This window comes from Pelophylax lessonae (genome assembly GCF_965119305.1).
Source record: "Pelophylax lessonae genome assembly, chromosome: 3".
Lineage (NCBI taxonomy): Eukaryota > Metazoa > Chordata > Amphibia > Anura > Ranidae > Pelophylax > Pelophylax lessonae.
The window spans coordinates 194,228,549-194,251,449 of NC_138770.1; the positions used below are offsets into that span (position 1 = coordinate 194,228,549).

The 22,901-nt window shown below is 46.6% G+C and overlaps 1 protein-coding gene across 1 annotated transcript in view; it reads right to left on the minus strand.

Moving 5' to 3' along the window:
• The window catches only part of PLEKHB2 (pleckstrin homology domain containing B2), a 72,175-nt gene extending 50,965 nt beyond the window's left edge, over positions 1-21,210 (minus strand). Inside the window, exon 1 of the mRNA XM_082252209.1 lies at positions 21,040-21,210. The gene's annotated coding sequence lies outside the window, so the exon portion shown is untranslated. The remainder of the gene's footprint in view (positions 1-21,039) is intronic.
• Between the last annotated feature and the right edge of the window lie 1,691 nt (positions 21,211-22,901).

Genomic DNA, 22,901 nt, shown 5'->3' on the forward strand with positions numbered 1-22,901 from the left:
ACGGTGAAGGTGGCAGGGGTGGAGATTTTTTCTGCACCTCCCCACTTATTTCTTCAGCCATGGTCTGCAGGCCGGCACCTGCACCTCTGGACCCCGGCCTGAAGACAAATAGTGGTGCCCTGGCTCGCTTCCTCACGCCAGCCATGGTCCGCAGGCCATGGGCTCGCACCTGCGTCTTTGGACCCGGCCAGAAGACCCAGAAGACAAACAGCGCCGGCTACAGAGCATGCTTAACACACAAGCGGCATGCCGGCGCGGAGCCCCTGACAGATGTGAACTCGAGGAGTGCGCCTACCTTGCCTATAGAGCCTATGGAGGCACTGTGCTATACAGGCAAATTGCCTCATATAAAGTCCCAATCTGTGTTTTACACTGCATCCACCAAGGGGTTGGAGGTGTATGCTTCTTAGCTGTCGTTTTCAGTTTTTACCATCTTAAGAACATTGCTATTAGAGTTTTGAGATACTAGACCAGTCATGGATGGAGGTGGGTTGGGGGGAGTTTGGGCTGCTCCCTCTCACCTGCCTCCTATTCATCCATTAGCAGCCATGTGCTCCCAGAGTGGAGACACTCAAATTTAAAAATGTTAGGACTGCAGATAAAACAGGGTGCCGTGTCGTGGCTCTGCAGCTTACACATGCGTTTGCAAATGCGTGTCAACTAAACCCCTGTTCTTTATTTATATCATGAGACAGGTCTACTTGGTTGGTGGCAGACTGGAGGGTGAGTACATCAGACTGGGGGCTGGCTGGCTTCCATGCACCTCTCTTAATCCTTTTCAATTTGTTTTTCTGATACAGGGATGGAGACGCTGGGCATACCTGCTGGTGTATCACTTAAAGTCCCACATAGCCAACATTGTCTACCTTGCCTATAGTTAGCATCAACCCTGGCGGGATCTTTTAACAGGTAAGTGTCCTAATATTAAAAGTCAGCAGCTATAGTACTTGTAGCTGCTGACTTTTAATGTTTTTTGGGGGGGGGGGGCTGGAGCTCCGCTTTAAATAGTGACCTAAACACCTGATGTGCATGGTCACGTAGGCTAACACAGAACTGCATTTAGAGGCATAAAAAATAAATTCTTTGGAGCTTTAGATAAAATATGTAAAACCTCTTTAAAGTGGTTCTAAAGTCATACGTTTCTTTACCTTAAAGTGGAAGTAAAGCTGATTAGTAAACAAATGGCTGGCAAAAGAGACCCTACCCTATTGGTCTATTCTGTCATAAATGCATCCTTTTGCCTGTCAGCTGTCATGTTCATTAAGCCACGCATTGGCAGGTCAGCAAACTTTTACGGCCTTGATTTGTGCCATGGCGATGTGACCCCCCATGCTCAGGAGTGATGTCACTGCAGCCTGGCCTATCAAATGGCCGAAGGCAGGGGACCCCGAAGGAAGACCGGGTGAAGATAGAAGTGCCAGGGGCCTGGCGGATCGATCCTGCTGTAATGCTGGAGGACACCATATGACAGGTAAATCTGCCATAATGTGCAAATATGCTGTGCATACTAGCACAATATGGCATAACTCACTTGGGGGGCCTTAAAAACAAATTTTATAGCAGACTTTACTTCCATTTTAATGCATTTTAAGTAAGTAAACACTGCTTGCTCGATTCTACCTACAGATAAGCTTATAATAAAGCTACCTGTAGGTACAAGGTCACTGGCACATGAGTACCAGCACTGGCTTCCATGCGCATGCACAAAGTGACGTCATTCCGGCTCAGCCATTCAAACGGCCGGGGCTCGCTGTGATAGGAGTCACTTTGGGTGGGGGGCCCGTGAAACCCAGCTTCCCTTGGAGAGGTTGGGTAACCCTTGTTTCAGCTCCCCATGCTCCTCTTATGTGAAAGTCACATTGTGTCTATTAGAGGCACAGGGTGACCGAGAAAATGATGGACAACTACTTAATGGACACTGAGAATGTGGTTTGGATTACTTCAAATGGGACATTATATGAGCTTTGCCATATAGCCAGTTGTAGACCGTTGCCATGCCGCCTGCAATTCCTGATTAATTAAAGCTTAGATGTGGATGCCATTGTAAATTGTTAATTGGAACACCTATTGTCTCTGCTAGCAAACCCTTGTGGGATGTGTTTATACTTGTAATAATGTGTCATTTGTATTCACTGTTGTAGGGGGTGAATATTCTAGTCATCCATGCTGGGTTAATTGACTAGTTAATTAACTCATGGTAATTATGTTTCTGGTTACAGTTTGTATTGTTAGGGTATTATTATCAGGAGGGGGGATTCCTCTTGTGTGGTATATATTCTGCATGAGTTTGTCAAATAAAAGTTACAGATCTTATACAAGCTATTGTCAGCTTGCCTTGTATGTTATGCAGCTATAATATCTGCTATCTATGTTCAAGACTGGAGGAAGTGGTATACTGACGGAAGCACTCAAGTAGAGTGTGGGGTGCTTCCGTCACACTTGCAAATCCAGAAGGAAGACCAGGTGAAGATGGAAGCCCTGTCAGTAGTGGCAGCACACCGTGGAAGGGCTTCATTTTAAGGTAAGTCTCTCATAACTTGCTAGTATGCGATGCATATTAGCACATTTTGATATTACCTTGCAGGGGAATTTTGTTTTTTTTTGGGGGGGGGGGGGTTTGCAACTAATTTAAGGTAAAAAGCCTTTCAGTGCCTGTTTCTCGCCCCTCAAATACTTAACTGAGTCTTGTATCGATCCAGCACTGTGTTTGTCTGCAGGAGTTCTCTCCACTCTCTCACAGGATTTGGCTTTGTCTCAGCCAAATCCAGTGAGGATGGAGCGGGGGGCAGGAACGAGCCACAATGTGTATGTTAGTAGATGCACACAGCCTGGCTCGGGAGCAAGCCTGCACATCTACCCACATAGGAAACAGCTTCTTTGATAGCAAATGCATTAGAGGAGGCGCCTAGAAATCTGGTGGGGGATCCCAGAAGAGGAGGTTTGGGGCTGCTCTGTGCAATGCTATTTTTTAGCATGTTTTTTATTTTAGGAAGAAAATTAACTATACAACCGTTTTGGGACTGGGAATATATTTTCATACCAGTATACAGTATTCGTATAGAGAACTGCAGACACGTACCATGTACAAATATTATATACCTACATATTTTTTTTTAATAAAAAAAAAATTCTATACTAAATTATTATTAATATTATTATTATTATCATACAGGACTTATATAGCGCCAACAGTTTGCTTAGCGCTTTACAGTTACAATACAATTCAATACAAGAGGAAACAGAGGGCCCTGCTCGTTAGAGCTTACAATCTAGAAGGGAGAGTCAAGTGATACAAAGGTAAAAACTGTGGGGGTTGAGCTAATGGAGAAAAAAAAAGTATACTTGTTAGGTGTGGGCAGGATAGGCTTCTCTGAAGAGAAAAGTTTTCACGGATCTCCTAAAAGTGGCTAGAGTAGGAGAAAGTTTGGACAGATTGCGGTAGGGAATTCCAAAGGATGGGAGAGGTTTGGGGAGAATTCCTGGAGGCGAACATGAGAGGAGATGACAAGGGAACTAGATAGCAGGAGGTCTTGGGAGAAACGAAGAGGACGATTTGGTTGGTATTTTGAGACTAGGTTAGTGATGTAGCTGGGAGTTGTGGATGGCTTTGTAAATTATTGTTAGTATTTTTATTTTAATTGGTGGGTGAGTAGCAGCCAATGGAGGGATTGGCAGAGAGGGGCAGCAAACACTGAGTGGTTTGTAATGTTGAGTCTGGCAGTTGCATTTATGATGAACTGAATAAATAGAGGATAACCTATTTAACCACTTAAGGACCGCCCACCGTACATATACTGCAGCAGGGCGGCCCTTAAGTGCAAAATCATGTACATGTATGTGATTTTGCTTTAAGGCTCTAGGGGGCGCGCGCCCGCTGCCGGAGCCACGCTCCCGCTGTGATTAGACACAGTAAGAGCCGTGGGACCAGCGGCCGCGAAAGCTGCCAGCCTCCCCTGATTGTCAAGGAGACTGAATGTAAACAAGGCAGACAGCTGTTTTGTCAGACAAGAAGGGAGAGATCGTGTTTTCCTAGTAATCAGGAACACCGATCTCTCCCTTCCTGCAGTCAGTCCACTCCCCCCCACAGTTAGAAAACACTCCTTAGGAGAACACTTAACCCCTTGATCGCCCCTGATGTTAACCCCTTCCCTGTCAGTGTCATTTATACAGTAACAGTGCATATTATTTAGCACTGATCACTGTATTGGTGTCACTGATCCCCAAAAACTGCCACTTTGTGTCAGATCTGTCCACTGCAATGTCGCAGTCCAGTGGCGGCTGGTGCTCCAAATTTTTTGGGGGGACGCAAAAAGAAAAATGTAATAGGTATTGCTTCGTGGCAAAAAACGCGGTAAAAAATTGCGTGACTTTGAGGTCATGGTACAGGCATGGCACAGATGGTATAGGCATGGCACAGGCATGGCACAGATGATGGTATAGGCATGGCACAGGTGATGGTATAGGCATGGCACAGGTGATGGAATAGGCATGGCACAAGTGATGGAATAGGCATTGCACAGGTGATGGTATAGGCATGGCACAGGTGATGGAATAGGCATTGCACAGGTGATGGTATAGGCATGGCACAGGTGATGGTACAGGCATGGCACAGGTGAGGGAATAGGCATGGCACAGATGGTATAGGCATGGCACAGGTGATGGAATAGGCATGGCACAGATGGCACCGGCATGGCGCAGGTGATGGAATAGGCATGGCACAGATGGTATAGGCACGGCACAGGTGATGGAAAAGGCATGGCACAGATGATGGTATAGGCATGGCACAGGTGATGGTAAGGTCATGGCACAGGTGATGGAATAGGCATGGCACAGATGGTACAGGCATGGCACAGGTGATGGAATAGGCATGGCACAGATGGTATAGGCATGGCACAGGTGATGGAATAGGCATGGCACAGATGGTACAGGCTTGGCACAGGTGATGGTATAGGCATGGCACAGGTGATGGTAAGGTCATGGAACAGGTGATGGAATAGGCATGGCACAGATGGTACAGGCATGGCACAGGTGATGGAATAGGCATGGCACAGATGATGGTATAGGCATGACACAGGTGATGGAATAGGCATGGCACAGATGGTACAGGCATGGCACAGGTGATGGAATAGGCATGGCACAGATGGTATAGGCATGGCACGGGTGATGGAATAGGCATGGCACAGATGGTACAGGCATGGCACAGGTGATGGAATAGGCATGGCACAGGTGATGGTAAGGTCATGGCACAGGTGATGGAATAGGCATGGCACAGATGGTACAGGCATGGCACAGGTGATGGAATAGGCATGGCACAGATGATGGTATAGGCATGGCACAGGTGATGGAATAGGCATGGCACAGATGGTACAGGCATGGCACAGGTGATGGAATAGGCACAGATGGTAAAGGCTTGGCACAGGTGATGGAATAGGCATGGCACAGATGATGGTATAGGCATGGCACAGGTTATGGAATAGGCATGGCACAGATGGTACAGGCATGGCACAGGTGATGGAATAGGCATGGCATAGATGGTACAGGCATGGCACAGGTGATGGAATAGGCATGGCACAGATGGTACAGGCATGGCACAGGTGATGGAATAGGCATGGCACAGATGGTACAGGCATGGCACAGGTGATGGAATAGGCATGGTACAGATGATACAGGCATGGCACAGGTGATGGAATAGGCATGGCACAGATGGTACAGGCATGGCACAGGTGATGGAAAAGGCATGGCACAGGTGATGGTAAGGTCATGGCACAGGTGATGGAATAGGCATGGCACAGATGGTACAGGCATGACACAGGTGATGGAATATGCATGGCACAGGTGATGGAATAGGCATGGCACAGATGGTACAGGCATGGCACAGGTGACGGAATAGGCATGGCACAGATGGTATAGTACACAGGTACAGGCATGTCACAGGCATGTAACACGGCCGCCCCCACCCCCCCATCAATGTAGAGAGAGACCAGCGTGCCCCCTTCAAAGCACCAGACTGTGACAGTGTGCAGGCCCCCCCCGAGGCATCACTTACCGGCTCAGTCTCACTGCTGCTGCCTGCGGGAGTAGCGTCTCTGGGCTGGCTCTGCGTTCTCTCACAACGGGGTCGGAGTGTCACTCTTCTTCTGCCTGCGGACTGCAGCTTTTCTTCCACGGAGTTCGCCTCAGTAGTCGAGTCCTCACGCGCTCTCCTCTCTCTCAGCCGGGCGGGAAGTTCCGGGAACAGAAGGTGATTACGACATGACGCCGGGGCGGTGCACCGCCCCCACGTGTCACGTCACGGGATGTTCTCCTGTGATTGTTCCAGGCTGGAGTCTGGACCAATCACAGCCAGGAGTCCAGGAAAGTGGGGAGTGTCGGGGCGCATTGCTCTGCGCCCCGACACTCCCCCAGAAGGCCGCCAATCGGCGCCTCTGTTTGCCTTCTCGTGGGAGGCAAAACCCCACCCCCCCATACCAATCACTAAGTCCGGCGCCCCTAGTGGGCGAAAAATATACTTTTTTCTTTTATTTAATCTTTTTTTTCTTCCTCGTTTTTTTGGGGGGGCGGCGCCCCTGCGCCCCCTATCGGCCGGCCGCCACTGTCGCAGTCCCACTAAAAATTGCTGATCGCTGCCATTACTGATAAAAAAAGATTTAAAAAAAGTCCATAAATGTATCCCATAGTTTGTAAACGTTATACTTTTTGCGCAAACCAATATACGCTTTTTGGGATTTTTTTTTACCAAAAATATGTAGCAGAATACAAAGTGGCCTAAACTGATAATGAAATTAGATTTTTAAAATGTTTCTATTTGGAATCTTTTAGAGCAGAAAGTAAAAAATATTGTTTTTTTTTTCTTTCAAAATTGTTAGTCTTTTTTTGTTTATAGCGCAAAAAATAAAAACCACAGAGGTGATCAAATACCACCAAAATAGAGCTCTATTTGTGGGCAAAAAAGGACATCAATTTTATTTTGGTACAATGTCACACGACCGTGCAATTGTCCGTTAAAACAACGCAGTGCGGAATTGCAAAAAATGGCCTGGTCATTAGGGGGTAAAACCTTTAGGGGCTGAAGTGGTTAAAGGTAAGCCAATGAGGAGGGAGTTGAGGCGAGAGATACTAAATAAATATTTCTTATTATATCAGCCCTGCTACTTTACTTGGGAACTAACTTGCACCAGGAATTATAAACAGCAAACTGATAAACGTCACATGATTCTTCTAGAAGGTTCCTGATTTCACCCTGAAGGTAGAAAATGTCCTTCTGTATTTACATAAGATATCAGTAATGGACAAGCGGCTGGAGGTTATATAAAATCCTGACCAAATGTTACAACCTAAAATGAGGAAAATACTAAAGAAATTTGCTTGGGAGTAAAATACAGCAGAATACAGGCGTCTGAATAAAGATTCCAAGTTAGCAGGCCTTCACAAGTGAACGCTGTGAAAGCTTCCACAATCAGCCCTCTGTTCTACAGATAACACTGGCCGGATGGTGGGCTGAGCTCATCTACTCCTCACATTCTCACCAACAAAACACTTACAGTAATGTCACCATGAAAGAAATAGAAATTGAACATGGGGAACACTCTACCAAAATAAATGTATAGATTAGTGATCGGCCGATATTGTTTTTTCAGTGCCGATACCGATATCAATATTTTGGTCATCGCGTATCAGTATCGGCCGATATATATTTCGTACATTTAAAAAAATATATATATACTGTATATATATATATATATATATATATATATATATATATATTTTTTTTTTTTTTTTTTTGACAGGTACTCTTGTGGAGGGATCTGGGGGTCTAAAAGACCCCAAACTCCTCCTCTGCACTTAAAAGCATTCAAAAAGCCAAGTTTGGCTGTTTTGAATGCTGTCATTTTTTTTTTAAATCTGGCGCCAGTACCCGGAAGTGATGTCATGACATCACTTCCGGGTTTTTGCATGGAGACCCGATCAGAGCCAAATGCGGCTTTGATCGGGTCTTCGGCGGCCGTGCAGGCTGGTTGCTCGGGAGACCTGGACGAGCCGCGGTGGGGGGGGGACGTCCCCTCCCGCTCCTTGTAATGACAGCCGAGCCGCATCGGTTGTCATCACAAGAAAGCAGACCGTCGGCTAATACACGCCGGTACCAGGGTGATGCCTCTAGCTGCAGGCATCACTCCGGTACATGCACTTTCGGAAATATCGGCAATATCAGTAACCTCCGGGACCGATTCCGATATATCGGGGAAAGTGCATATCAGCCCTCGATATATCGGCTTTGCCGATAATCAGTCGATCCCTAGTATAGATACATCAAGGATCAAATATGCACAGTATCTCACAAAAGCGAGTACACTCCTCACATTTTTGTAAATATTTTATTCTATCTTTTCATGTGACAACACTGAAGAAATGACACTTTGCTACAATGTAAAGTAGTGAGTGTACAGATTGTATAACAGTGCAGATTTGTTGTCCCCTCAAAATAACTCAACATACAGCCATTAATGTCTAAACCGCTGGCAACAAAAGTGAGTACACCCCTAAGTGAAAGTGTCCAAATTGGGCCCAAAGTGTCAATATTTTGTGTGGCCACCATTATTTTCCAGCACTGCCTTAAAGAGGTTGTAAACCCTCTTGTATAACTTTTACCTATAGGTAAGCCTATATTAAGGCTTACCTATAGGTGCTATAAATATCTCCCAAACTTGCACCGTTTAGGAGATATTTACAGCGCAAACTGCCGATGACGTCATCGGCGCAGGCGCTCTGAGGGAACGGCCACCCGTGCCGTTCCTTCAGAGCTCAGTGCCGTGAACGGCGGCTCCCGCGCGCATGCGCGGGAGTGATGTAATCGCGCCTCCGGCCAATCAGATGGCGGAGGACGCGAACCCGGAAGCGGGACGGCAGGACATGTCGCCGTCCTGTCGCTGAGGTGGCGGCACGGCCGGGGCTTCGTTTTAAGGTAAGTACTACATAATGAGCTAGTATGCGATGCATACTAGCTCATTATGCCTTTCTCTTTACAGGGCTTTTTTTTTCTCGTTTTTTTTTTTTGACTTTACTTCCTCTTTAACCCTTTTGGGCATGGAGTTCACCAGAGCTTCACAGGTTGCCACTGGAGTCCTCTTCCACTCCTTCATGACGACATCTGGTGCTGCTGGTTGATGTTATATATAGACCTTGTGCTCCTCCATGATATTAATATGATATAAACAGAGAATTGTGTTTTTTCTATCACTCCACACCAAAAGAAGAAATCCGCTCAGTACTATTTGGATCTAAACCTGCTGCATAATGTAACGCAAATAACGTTTCAGAAAACAGCAACCTGTGGGCAATACACCATTTATAGGGCCCCCTTTGACTCTAAGGGCTCATCCTCATTCGCAGCAGCATTTGCCACCCCTCTGCCGTGGAGATCTGCCTCGCTGATGCCGATCGGCCATCAATTTTCAGAGGGTGTTTGACAGGCGGTGAGGAGGCGTTATGTCCACCATCCACCACCTGTTTTAATCCTGAAAGTGCAGACCATCATGCCACAACCACATGCACTGCATGGCAGTTGTAGCGCGGCTCCATTCACTTGAATGGGTTGTGTATTGGCAGGACTACTGCCTGTGAACTCGACAGGGAGTTTACCTTTTGTGGTATGTGTATAGCCCGGCCCCTGAGTGGCTGCATGCCCTTGGTTAAGTGGGCGTTCAAACCGCGGCTCAACGACCTGATTTTACCACCCCCCAACTGCACATTTCAACCTAGTCCCTTTCACACTACATACAGTATGCGTTTTTACCACAATGTTGCTGTGTTTCAGATGCATTTCCTGTGCGTTTTTGGGTTGCCAGCATCTGTGAAAAATTGACATGTGACTCATGCACCAAAAATGCAAAACGCGCTGCATTTTTACCACGATTTTACTGCAATTTTCCTGTGTTTTCCATTAATTTCAAAGGGGAGCTGTATTTTGCAGATGCAGCATGCAGGACTTTTTAAAACAAATTGCACCCGTAATGCAGTGGTGTGAAGAGTCCCATAGGATTTAAAGGGAAAGATTGTTCTTGCGTTTCTCTTGCAAGGTAAAAACGCAGGAAAAACATATCAGAGTGAAAGGGCCCTATGTCAGAGACATATAGATAGGTTTAATGAGCAGGATATTTGACCACTCTCCTTCGACTTGGGAGGTCTGAACTAGGAAAAAATAGTATGATTTTATTTATTACAGATACTAATATACCATTGACAATTTGCCCTCAAGGAACCTACAATCTAAGGTCCCTACCTCACATGCATACTAAGGACAATTTAAACAGGTGGCACTTAACCTAGCAGCACGTCTTTGGGGCGTGGGAGGAAACCTACACAAACACAGAAGCAGCATGCATACTCCATGCTGACAATGTCGTGGTTGGGACTTGAACCAAGAACCTTACTTCTGAAAGGTAGAAGGGCTAACCACTAAGCCAGGGGTCTCCAAACTTTCTACACAAATGGCCAGTTTACTGTCCTTTAGGCTTTAAGGGGGCTGGACTGGGTGAGTGGAAGCAGAAAAGGTCCCAATGTCAGTGGGGAAAAAAATAATGCTCCATCGTTTGTTTCAGTGGAATTGTACCTCATCATTGGTGACAGTGGAAGGAATTTCGCACCATCATTGGTGTCATTGGGTCCCATCATTGGTGCCATTTGGAGAAATTGTGCCTCTTTACTGGTGTCAGTGGGAGGAATGGTGCACCATCATTGGTGTCATTGGGCCCCATCATTGGTGCCATTTGGAGAAATTGTGCCTTTTCACTGGTGCCAGTGGGAGGAATGGTGCACCATCATTGGTGTCATTGGGCTCCATCACTGGTGCCATTTGGAGAAATTGTGCCTCTTTACTGGTGTCAGTGGGAGGAATGGTGCACCATCATTGGTGTCATTGGGCTCCATCATTGGTGCCATTTGGAGAAATCGTGCCTCTTCACTGGTGCCAGTGGGAGGAATGGTGCACCATCATTGGTGTCATTGGGCCCCATCGTTGGTGCCATTTGGAGAAATTGTGCCTCTTCACTGGTGCCAGTGGGAGGAATGGTGCACCATCATTGGTGTCATTGGGCTCCATCGTTGGTGCCATTTGGAGAAATTGTGCCTCTTTACTGGTGTCAGTGGGAGGAATGGTGCACCATCATTGGTGTCATTCGGCCCCATCGTTGGTGCCGTTTGGAGAAATTGTGCCTCTTTACTGGTGTCAGTGGGAGGAATGGTGCACCATCATTGGTGTCATTCGGCCCCATAGTTGGTGCCATTTGGAGAAATTGTGCCTCTTCACTGGTGTCAGTGGGAGGAATGGTGCACCATCATTGGTGTCATTGGGAGAAATTGTGCATCTTTATTGGTATCAGTGGATGAAATAGTGCCCTGAGGGCAAGATAAAAGCAAGCAAAGGGCCGCGTCTGGCCCTTAGGCCATAGTTTGGAGACCACTGCACTAAACTACTATGCTGTGATGTTTCCATAAGAGCTTATGTTTTCTCTCTATAAACAATGTGATTCCAATCACATGGTGGGAGGGATGGAACAGACAATCCCTGACTGCAGGTAAGTGTTTCTTATGTACAAGGAGGTAATAGTAATGGCTGTATTTAGTCATTTCATTGGCTCCTCAGTCTATAATATTGTGCTGAACACTAGATGTTTATTTAAAACTGAAATTTTATCTGCCTATATTTTGTCTTCCTTGGTCCTACTTCCCCTAATCAACATTCTGATAACATTTTTATAAAAAACCTTTCCGTTTTCATCACATACCTTATTTTAGACATAATAATGTCATCAATGGCTCTCTGTACTTCTCTACACAATGCAGGCAGATCGTGGCTAGTGGGCATGGTCTCCTCACCACTTGATTTAACCCTATAAATTCTGCACTACTGCACCACAGTCCTGGATATTGTACACAGTTGCTGGGCGGTTGTGGTGTGACCCCCATAGACCTGCATTAGTCACACACTGAAAGCGACATGCTATATCATTTTTGCTGTGGCCATGTGTACAGACGTTAGCAGCTGCATGTCAATATTTAGGCAGGAGGTCAGGGGGTAGTAAAATCACAGCTCAACCGCCTCGTTTGACTGCCCCCCAGCCACACATGTGAATGAAGCCTAAGTGGTAAACTCAGAACCAATGACCAAGAGATCTCATAGGGTAAATTTTCATATTTGGGGATACAGGAGGAAATGATGGGTGGCACAGTGACATCACAATCTCCACCCCATCCAATCAAAGAAATCTTTATTTAGAAAATGCAAAATGTTCTCTGAATGGTGCCCCATGCAGACCAAACAACCTCCTGTGTTTATTAAGCAGCAGGGCAGCCATGGCATGGGACCCAGAAGCAAGTGGAGACCATTGTAGTAGCAGTGTCTACTACAGTGATTTCCAGCTTCCACAGGGATCCCACAGGTATAACACAAACATACTTACATTGTTCCAAGCTAGACCAACATAACAATACCAAAATTGTGATACATTTACTTTATCTTTAAATCAAACAATGAGGCTGGCCACACCTTAGCATATCACCACCCTTTACTTCGCTTCCCCACCATCCTTATTGTCAGCCTAATTTCAGTCATAGGGAATCAAAGGAAAATTTGGAGTGCACTTACTTTTGCTCTGCTGTGGCTCAGGCTATTGCCCACTACCAGCTAACATTGCAGAGCCATTCCAGGCTCTGGAAGAATTCTGACAAAATTGGCGGGATTCACAGAGCCACCTGATTGGTCTCTCAGTGCGCACCAGTGAGCCGGAGCCAGCTATGTCTGCCCCCTCCCCACCAAGCACTCCACTGGGCAATGGTGGGCCAGAGTGGAGAGCAGTGACTGACTGTCACCGCTCTCTGCTCGGAGCAGACAGAGAACTGAGTGATCAGCCATATTGTGATTGCTCAGTTCTTGGGCTTAGAGCTGACGCAGGACAGCTACAACATAGAAGTGAGTATGTCAGAAAAAGAAAAGGGGACAGCGCTCACAATAATACACAAAGTGCTAGTGAATCGTAATTAAACCATATTAAATATATACCATGAGTAACAGTGCAAATGTATGGTATATAATAAAATCCAAAAATAAAATCCAAAAATAAAGTCCAAAAATAAAGTGACAGTGCAGAAAATGATTTATATGGTTAATAAAACCTATGTGAACCATATATACAGTGGGTACGGAAAGTATTCAGACCCCCTTAAATTTTTCACTCTTTGTTATATTGCAGCCATTTGCTAAAATCATTTAAGTTCATTCTTCTTCCTTATGAATGTACACATAGCACCCCATACTGACAGAAAAACACAGAATTGTTGACATTGTTGCAGATTTATTAAAAAAGAAAAACTGAAATATCACATGGTCCTAAGTATTCAGACCCTTTGCTCAGTATTTAGTAGAAGCCCCCTTTTGATCTAATACAGCCAGGAGTCTTTTTGGGAAAGATGCAACAAGTCTTTCACACCTGGATTTGGGGATCCTCTGCCATTCCTCCTTGCAGATCCTCTCCAGTTCTGTCAGGTTGGATGGTAAACGTTGGTGGACAGCCATTTTTAGGTCTCCCAAGAGATGCTCAATTGGGTTTAAGTCAGGGCTCTGGCTGGGCCATTCAAGAACAGTCACGGAGTTGTTGTGAAGCCACTCCTTTGTTATTTTAGCTGTGTGCTTAGGGTCATTGTCTTGTTGGAAGGTAAACCTTCGGCCCAGTCTGAGGTCCAGAGCACTCTGGAGAAGGTTTTTGTCCAGGATATCCATTCATCTTTCCCTCGATTGCAACCAGTCGTCCTGTCCCTGCAGCTGAAAAACACCCCCACAGCATGATGCTGCCACCACCATGCTTCACTGTTGGGACTGTATTGGACAGGTGATGAGCAGTGCCTGGTTTTCTCCACACATACCGCTTAGAATTAAGGCCAAAAAGTTCTATTTTGGTCTCATCAGACCAGAGAATCTTATTTCTCACCATCTTGGAGTCCTTCAGGTGTTTTTTAGCAAACTCCATGTGGGCTTTCATGTGTCTTACACTGAGGAGAGGCTTCCGTCGGGCCACTCTGCCATAAAGCCCCGACTGGTGGAGGGCTGCAGTGATGGTTGACTTTCTACAACTTTCTCCCATCTCCTGACTGCATCTCTGGAGCTCAGCCACAGTGATCTTTGGGTTCTTCTTTACCTCTCTCACCAAGGCTCTTCTCCCCCTGAAAGCTCAGTTTGGCCGGACGGCCAGTTCTAGGAAGGGTTCTGGTCGTCCCAAACGTCTTCCATTTGAGGATTATGGAGGCCACTGTGCTCTTAGGAACCTTAAGTGCAGCAGAAATCTTTTTGTAACCTTGGTCAGATCTGTGCCTTGCCACAATTCTGTCTCTGAGCTCTTCAGGCAGTTCCTTTGACCTCATGATTCTCATTTGCTCTGACATGCATTGTGATCTGGAAGGTCTTATATAGACAGGTGTGTGGCTTTCCTAATCAAGTCCAATCAGTATAATCAAACACAGCTGGACTCAAATGAAGGTGTAGAACCATCTCAAGGATGATCAGAAGAAATGGAAAGCACCTGAGTTAAATATATGAGTGTCACAGCATAGAGTTTGAATACTTAGGACCATGTGATATTTCAGTTTTTCTTTTTTAATAAATCTACAACAATGTCAACAATTCTGTGTTTTTCTGTCAGTATGGGGTGCTATGTGTACATTCATGAGGAAGAAGAATGAACTTAAATGACTTTAGCAAATGGCTGCAATATAACAAAGAGTGAAAAATTTAAGGGGGTCTGAATACTTTCCGTACCCACTGTAATTATTAAAGTCCTTATCAAAGTGCAGGTGCAATATATGCAGCAAACAGTTCAGTGATTTAAGGTGCTGTGTGCTCAAAAAGAATATATCCTTATCCCAGGATAGGAGGAAAGGGAGAGAATCCGTCACCAAATGCTTCACACACTTACCAAATGACCCCTTGGTCATTAATTAATTAATAATTTATATTTAAATAATAAATAATAATAATTAATAATCATTTATATTTAAACATTTAATTAGTTATTGCACTTATAGTCACAATTTTTTCCCTATAGAAGTGAGTATGGATGATTGACTTCTTACAAACCCATACTTCTCTAGTAGGACTTTATAAAGAACGATGGTTGTGTATGAGTACAGTAAACTATATATGTTGCTCCTTACAATGCTAAAATTATTAAAATTGTTGGGGCCAAAAGTAGAACTATGGGCAATTTTTTTTTTTTTCATTTTGGATAGAGCAAGGGAGGGTTATAACCCCTATCTGATTTTTTTTCTCCATCTCTGTCCCATTGTGGCGATTTCCCCTCACTTCCTGTCCCATAGCCAAACAGGAAGTGAGAGGAAATCCATGCAAATAAAGGGAATTTCTTGGGGATGCCCAGGTCACCAGAACTAGTGTCCCCATTGCAGGATTTCCCCTCTATTACTTTTCTGGGAACAACCCAAAATTTGGAGTTTTCCTTTACTTTCACTTTTAGTGATAAAGGGGGGCCCGGAGTAAAAGAAAAGGGGTTAAAGGGTCGTGGTACAGAGAAATAGTTAAAAAAATATATATATATACTTAGTATTAATTGGTTTAGAAGTGGGAGTAAGTAAGGGATGGGAAGAGTTACTCCCACTCCCTGCCCTGTTATTTTACTCCCCACTTTTGATTAAGCACTTTATTGGGATTGGGGGATTGGGTTGATTGTTATCAAGTAGATGGCGGGGTGCAAGGTTCTTGTAGGTTACTGTGGGCACTAAAAAGGTACTTAGTAGGGCGGTGTCGCATTTGGATTGGCTCAGCAGCGGGGGAAGGAGGAGGGGGCCAAAGTTCTGAGGAAGTGGGGAAGGGTACCTGTCAAAAACAGGTAAAAGGTGCCAAACTGAAAGGTACCAAATGTGGCACCGGAGGCGGGGAGGAAGCAAATGAGCGGAAGTTCCACTTTTGGGTGGAACTCCACTTTAAGTTATACTTTAATATTACATAGCACAATAAGCAGTACTGTTCAATAAGCATGCACAACAAACAGACGTGATCTTAAATATTTGTGCTGAATGATGATTTGTGATTGGTTGGTTGTAGGTAACCACAGACCTATTTAGAACAAGGCATACAAATGCAATAGCAAATGTCAAATTATGCAGAAGGCATAGGCGTCTGCATCGGGTGTGCAAGGTTTGCCTGGGCACACCCTAATCACCCTGTGTGGCACCGATTCCCCCTGTTTAAACCGCTGATATTTAACCAAAGCCCCCTAACGGGGGGAGGTTTGGAGGAGGAGGAGATAAAAAGTGTAAAAAATAAAGAAAAAAAAATTATACTTATTATTATTAAAAATTATAAAAAATAAAATAATACAAATAAAAACTACTGACACTATCTACTGCCCTACTGAAACCAATCTCTTCCCTACTGACACCGTCCACTGCCCTACTGAGACCAATCTCTGCCCTACTGACACTGTCCACTGCTCTACTGACACCGTCCACTGCCCTACTGACACCAGTCTCTGCCCTACTGACACCAATCTCTACTCGACTGACACCGACCACTGCTCTACTGACACCGTCCACTGCCCTACTGACACCAGTCTCTGCCCTACTGACACCAATCTCTGTCCTACTGACACCGTTCACTGCCCTACTGACACCAATCTCTGCCCTGCTGACACAACGTCTACTGCCCTACTGACACCAATCTCTGCCCTACTGACACCGTCCACTGCCCTACTGACACCAGTCTCTGCCCTACTGACACCAATCTCTACTCGACTGACACCGACCACTGCTCTACTGACACCGTCCACTGCTCTACTGACACCGTCCACTGCCCTACTGACACCAGTCTCTGCCCTACTGACACCAATCTCTGTCCTACTGACACCGTCCACTGCCCTACTGACACCAATCTCTGCCCTGCTGACACCGTCTACTGCCCTACTGACACCAATCTCTGCCCTACTGACACCGTCCACTGCCCTACTGACACTGTCCTCTGCCCTACTGACACCAATCTCTGCCCTACTAACACTGTCCACTGCCCTAAGGACACCAATCTCTGCCCTACTGACAACGTCCACTGCCCTACTGACACCAATCTTTGCCCTACTGACACCAATCTCTGCCCTACTGACACCGTCCACTGCCCTACTGACACCAATCTCTGCCCTACTGACACCAATCTCTGCCTTACTGACACCGTCCAGTACACTACTGACACCAATCTCTGCCCTACTGACACCGTCCTCGGCCCTACTTACACTGTCCTCTGCCCTACTGACACCATCCACTGCTCTACTGACACCGCCCACTGCTCTACTGACAACGTCCACTGCCCTACTGACACCAACCTCTGCCCTACTGACACCGTCTACTGCCCTACTGACACCAATCTCTGCCCTACTGACACAAATCTCTGCCCTACTGACACCGTTCACTGCTCTACTGACACCAATCTCTGCCCGACTGACACCAATCTCTGCCCTACTGACACCGTCCACTGCCCTACTGACACCAATCTCTGCCCTACTGACACCATCCTCTGCCCTACTGACACCAATCTTGCCCTACTGACACCGTCCACTGCTCTACTGACACAAATCTCTGCCCTACTGACACCGTCCACTGCCCTACTGACACCGTCCACTGCCCTACTGACACCAATCTCTGCCCTACTGACATCGTCCACTGCCCTAAGGACACCAATCTCTGCCCTACTGACACCGTCCAGTGCCCTACTGACACCAATCTCTGCCCTACTGACACCGTCCTCTGCCCTACTGACACCAATCTCTGCCCTACTGACACCGTCCATTGCTCTACTGACACCAATCTCTGCCCTACTGACACCAACCACTGCTCTACTGACACCTTCCACTGTTCTACTGACACCAATCTCTGCCCTACTGACACCATCCACTGCCCTAAGGACACCAATCTCTGCCCTACTGACAATGTCCACTGTCCTACTGACACCAATCTCAGCCCTACTGACACCGTCTACTGCCCTACTGACACCAATCTCTGCCCTACTGACACCAATCTCAGCCCTACTGACACCGTCTACTGCCCTACTGACACCAATCTCTGCCCTACTGACACCGTCCACTGCCCTAAGGACACCAATCTCTGCCCTACTGACACCGTCCACTGCCCTAAGAATACCAATCTCTGCCCTACTGACACCGTCCACTGCCCTAAGGACACCAATCTCTGTCCTACTGACACCAATTTCAGCCCTACTGACACCGTCTACTGCCCTACTGACACCAATCTCTGCCCTACTGACAATGTCCACTGTCCTACTGACACTAATCTCTGCCCTACTGACAACGTCCACTGCTCTACTGACACCAATCTCTGCCCTACTGACAACGTCCACTGCTCTACTGACAACGTCCACTGTCCTACTGACACCAATCTCTGCCCTACTGACACCGAACACTGCCCTACTGACACCAATCTCTGCCCTACTGACACCGAACACTGCCCTACTGACACCAATCTCTGCCCTATTGACACCAATCTCTGCCCGACTGACACCAATCTCTGCCCTACTGACACCGTCCACTGCCCTACTGACACCAATCTCTGCCCTACTGACACCATCCTCTGCCCTACTGACACCAATCTTGCCCTACTGACACCGTCCACTGCTCTACTGACACAAATCTCTGCCCTACTGACACCGTCCACTGCCCTACTGACACCGTCCACTGCCCTACTGACACCAATCTCTGCCCTACTGACATCGTCCACTGCCCTAAGGACACCAATCTCTGCCCTACTGACACCGTCCAGTGCCCTACTGACACCAATCTCTGCCCTACTGACACCGTCCTCTGCCCTACTGACACCAATCTCTGCCCTACTGACACCGTCCATTGCTCTACTGACACCAATCTCTGCCCTACTGACACCAGCCACTGCTCTACTGACACCTTCCACTGTTCTACTGACACCAATCTCTGCCCTACTGACACCGTCCACTGCCCTAAGGACACCAATCTCTGCCCTACTGACAATGTCCACTGTCCTACTGACACCAATCTCAGCCCTACTGACACCGTCTACTGCCCTACTGACACCAATCTCTGCCCTACTGACACCAATCTCAGCCCTACTGACACCGTCTACTGCCCTACTGACACCAATCTCTGCCCTACTGACACCGTCCACTGCCCTAAGGACACCAATCTCTGCCCTACTGACACCGTCCACTGCCCTAAGAATACCAATCTCTGCCCTACTGACACCGTCCACTGCCCTAAGAATACCAATCTCTGCCCTACTGACACCGTCCACTGCCCTAAGGACACCAATCTCTGTCCTACTGACACCAATTTCAGCCCTACTGACACCGTCTACTGCCCTACTGACAATGTCCACTGTCCTACTGACACTAATCTCTGCCCTACTGACAACGTCCACTGCTCTACTGACACCAATCTCTGCCCTACTGACAACGTCCACTGCTCTACTGACAACGTCCACTGTCCTACTGACACCAATCTCTGCCCTACTGACACCGAACACTGCCCTACTGACACCAATCTCTGCCCTACTGACACCGAACACTGCCCTACTGACACCAATCTCTGCCCTATTGACACCAATCTCTGCCCGACTGACACCAATCTCTGCCCTACTGACACCGTCCACTGCCCTACTGACACCAATCTCTGCCCTACTGACACCATCCTCTGCCCTACTGACACCAATCTTGCCCTACTGACACCGTCCACTGCTCTACTGACACAAATCTCTGCCCTACTGACACCGTCCACTGCCCTACTGACACCGTCCACTGCCCTACTGACACCAATCTCTGCCCTACTGACATTGTCCACTGCCCTAAGGACACCAATCTCTGCCCTACTGACACCGTCCAGTGCCCTACTGACACCAATCTCTGCCCTACTGACACCGTCCTCTGCCCTACTGACACCAATCTCTGCCCTACTGACACCGTCCATTGCTCTACTGACACCAATCTCTGCCCTACTGACACCAGCCACTGCTCTACTGACACCTTCCACTGTTCTACTGACACCAATCTCTGCCCTACTGACACCGTCCACTGCCCTAAGGACACCAATCTCTGCCCTACTGACAATGTCCACTGTCCTACTGACACCAATCTCAGCCCTACTGACACCGTCTACTGCCCTACTGACACCAATCTCTGCCCTACTGACACCAATCTCAGCCCTACTGACACCGTCTACTGCCCTACTGACACCAATCTCTGCCCTACTGACACCGTCCACTGCCCTAAGGACACCAATCTCTGCCCTACTGACACCGTCCACTGCCCTAAGAATACCAATCTCTGCCCTACTGACACCGTCCACTGCCCTAAGGACACCAATCTCTGTCCTACTGACACCAATTTCAGCCCTACTGACACCGTCTACTGCCCTACTGACACCAATCTCTGCCCTACTGACAATGTCCACTGTCCTACTGACACTAATCTCTGCCCTACTGACAACGTCCACTGCTCTACTGACACCAATCTCTGCCCTACTGACAACGTCCACTGCTCTACTGACAACGTCCACTGTCCTACTGACACCAATCTCTGCCCTACTGACACCGAACACTGCCCTACTGACACCAATCTCTGCCCTACTGACACCGAACACTGCCCTACTGACACCAATCTCTGCCCTATTGACACCAATCTCTGCCCTACTGACACCAATCTCTGCCCTACTGACACCGTCAGAACATGCACACACATAAGTGTTTGAGCTTTGAGGTGCACACCCTAATGCAATAGGCTGTGCACACCTATGGCAGAAGGGATACTAGAATTAACAATAATGACAATGATTTTTTAATAAAACGTAAATGAAAAGTTTAGACCGGTCAGGAAAGTGTGAAATGCAGAAGCCTTGGAAGCTAGCGTGTCTCTATTTTATATCAGAAGCTGCCTATATTAACTATGTCCTTCCTAGTTACAATAAAACCTAGAATGTGACTTTATTCATTAATACAGATGAGACAGTGACTTACCTTCTGTAGTTTTGTCCCCCTTAGCAGGTGACGATGACTGTACAACCTCTTGTCTGTCTGTCTCCCTTCCTCTCTCTAGCAAGTTCTTCAGGGCACCACCTTCACTCCTGACTCCAGTCTTATGACGGCTGTTTACATGCAGCTGCTCTCAAGTCTTCCAGCCTACAGGGCTGCTGGGATCTGTGGTTTCACAGACTTCCCTTTGTAAAAAGAGGAAAATGCAAGAGTCAACAGAAACTGAATTCTATCAACGTTCTCTGCTAGTAAAGCCAATCTCATTGCTGCACAACAGACCGGCCATCACATAAAGCTGAATTATAACATACTGATTTTATTTTATTGTCCATACGTTTTTTTTAGCGATTGTTAAATTGGATACAAAATAAAACCATCTCTGTTTCAACAGCGGACATCATAAGTCTATAACTTCACAAAGTTAAAGTTGTACATTTCTGCAAAAATATATATAAACACTAGTTACGGTTACCCCCACGTTTTGGGTTTGCAGCTGTATTGTTCACAAATATAAAGTGAAAATTTCCTAAACAATAATCAGTAATGTTACCAGAACAAGATGTGCTATATGTCTACATTCACATGAGGTTTATAATACAAGTTTAACCTGAGACCAGGTGTGTTACCCCTTTGATGATCCTGTTATCTACCTTACCAAACATGTTAAGATATACGGGAGACCTGTTTTTGCCTTTAGTATTAGGAGGGGTTTCCAGGAATGCATGGCCGGGACAAGGGGTGGGCAGGAGGGCCGGCTGCCCTGGGTGCAATGGTCGATTGCAGGGATGTGGGCGCCCTGACTCTAACCTTAAAAGAAGAGGGGGGGTGCGCAGTTTGGCATCTTTGCCCTAGGAGCTGGATGGCCTTATCCCAGCACTGACACCTTCATACTTATAGTTTATACTTAACCACTTAAGCCCCGGAAGATTTTACCCCCTTCCTGACCAGGGCCTATTTTGCGATTCGGCACTGCGTGACTTTAACGGACAATTGCGCAGTCGTGCGACGATGTACCGAAACGAATTTGACGTCCTTTTTATCCCACAAACAGAGCTTTCTTTTGGTGGTATTTGATCACCTGTGCGATTTTTTGATAATGCGCTATAAACAAAAAAAGAGCATCAATTTTGCAAAAATAACAATATTTTTCACATTTTTTTATATGAAATTCCCCCCAAAAAAATGTAAAAATCAAAATTTTTTAACATTTTCGGCCAATTTGTTTTATGCTACCTATGTTTGGTAAAAAAAAAATCGCAAAAAGCGTATTTTGATTGGTTTGCGCAAAAGTTATCACGTTTACTAACAAAGGGAAAGATTTTTGTCATTTTTGTTGTTTTTTTTTTTTAACGCGTAATGGTGGCGATCTGCGATTTTTTTTTTGCGGTACTGTGACATTGCGGCGGACAGATCGGACCCTTGACTGACATTTTTGACACTTTTGGGGTTACCAGTGACATTACTGCAGTAATCAGTGCTATAAATATGCACTGTTACTGTAAAATTACACTGGCAGTGAGGGGGTTAACTTTTTTGAGAGGGAGGGGTTATGTGTGTCCTTAGGGGCGTGATTCTAACTGTGATTGGCTGTGGCTTGAGGTGTAGGAACAGTGATCAACGGTCCTACATAGTAGAACCGTATGATCACTATTCCTACACAGGGGAGAATGACAGGCGGCTGTGTTTACATTAGCCGCCTGCCTTTCTCCCTCTCCACCGACGATCGCGAGTGACCGGCGGACTATCGGGTCCGCCGGTCACAAGCGCAGGGGGGTCCGTGACCGCGCGGGAGCTGGAGCTCCCGAGACCCTCACAGGCTAGCGACGTAGTACTACGTCACTTTGCCT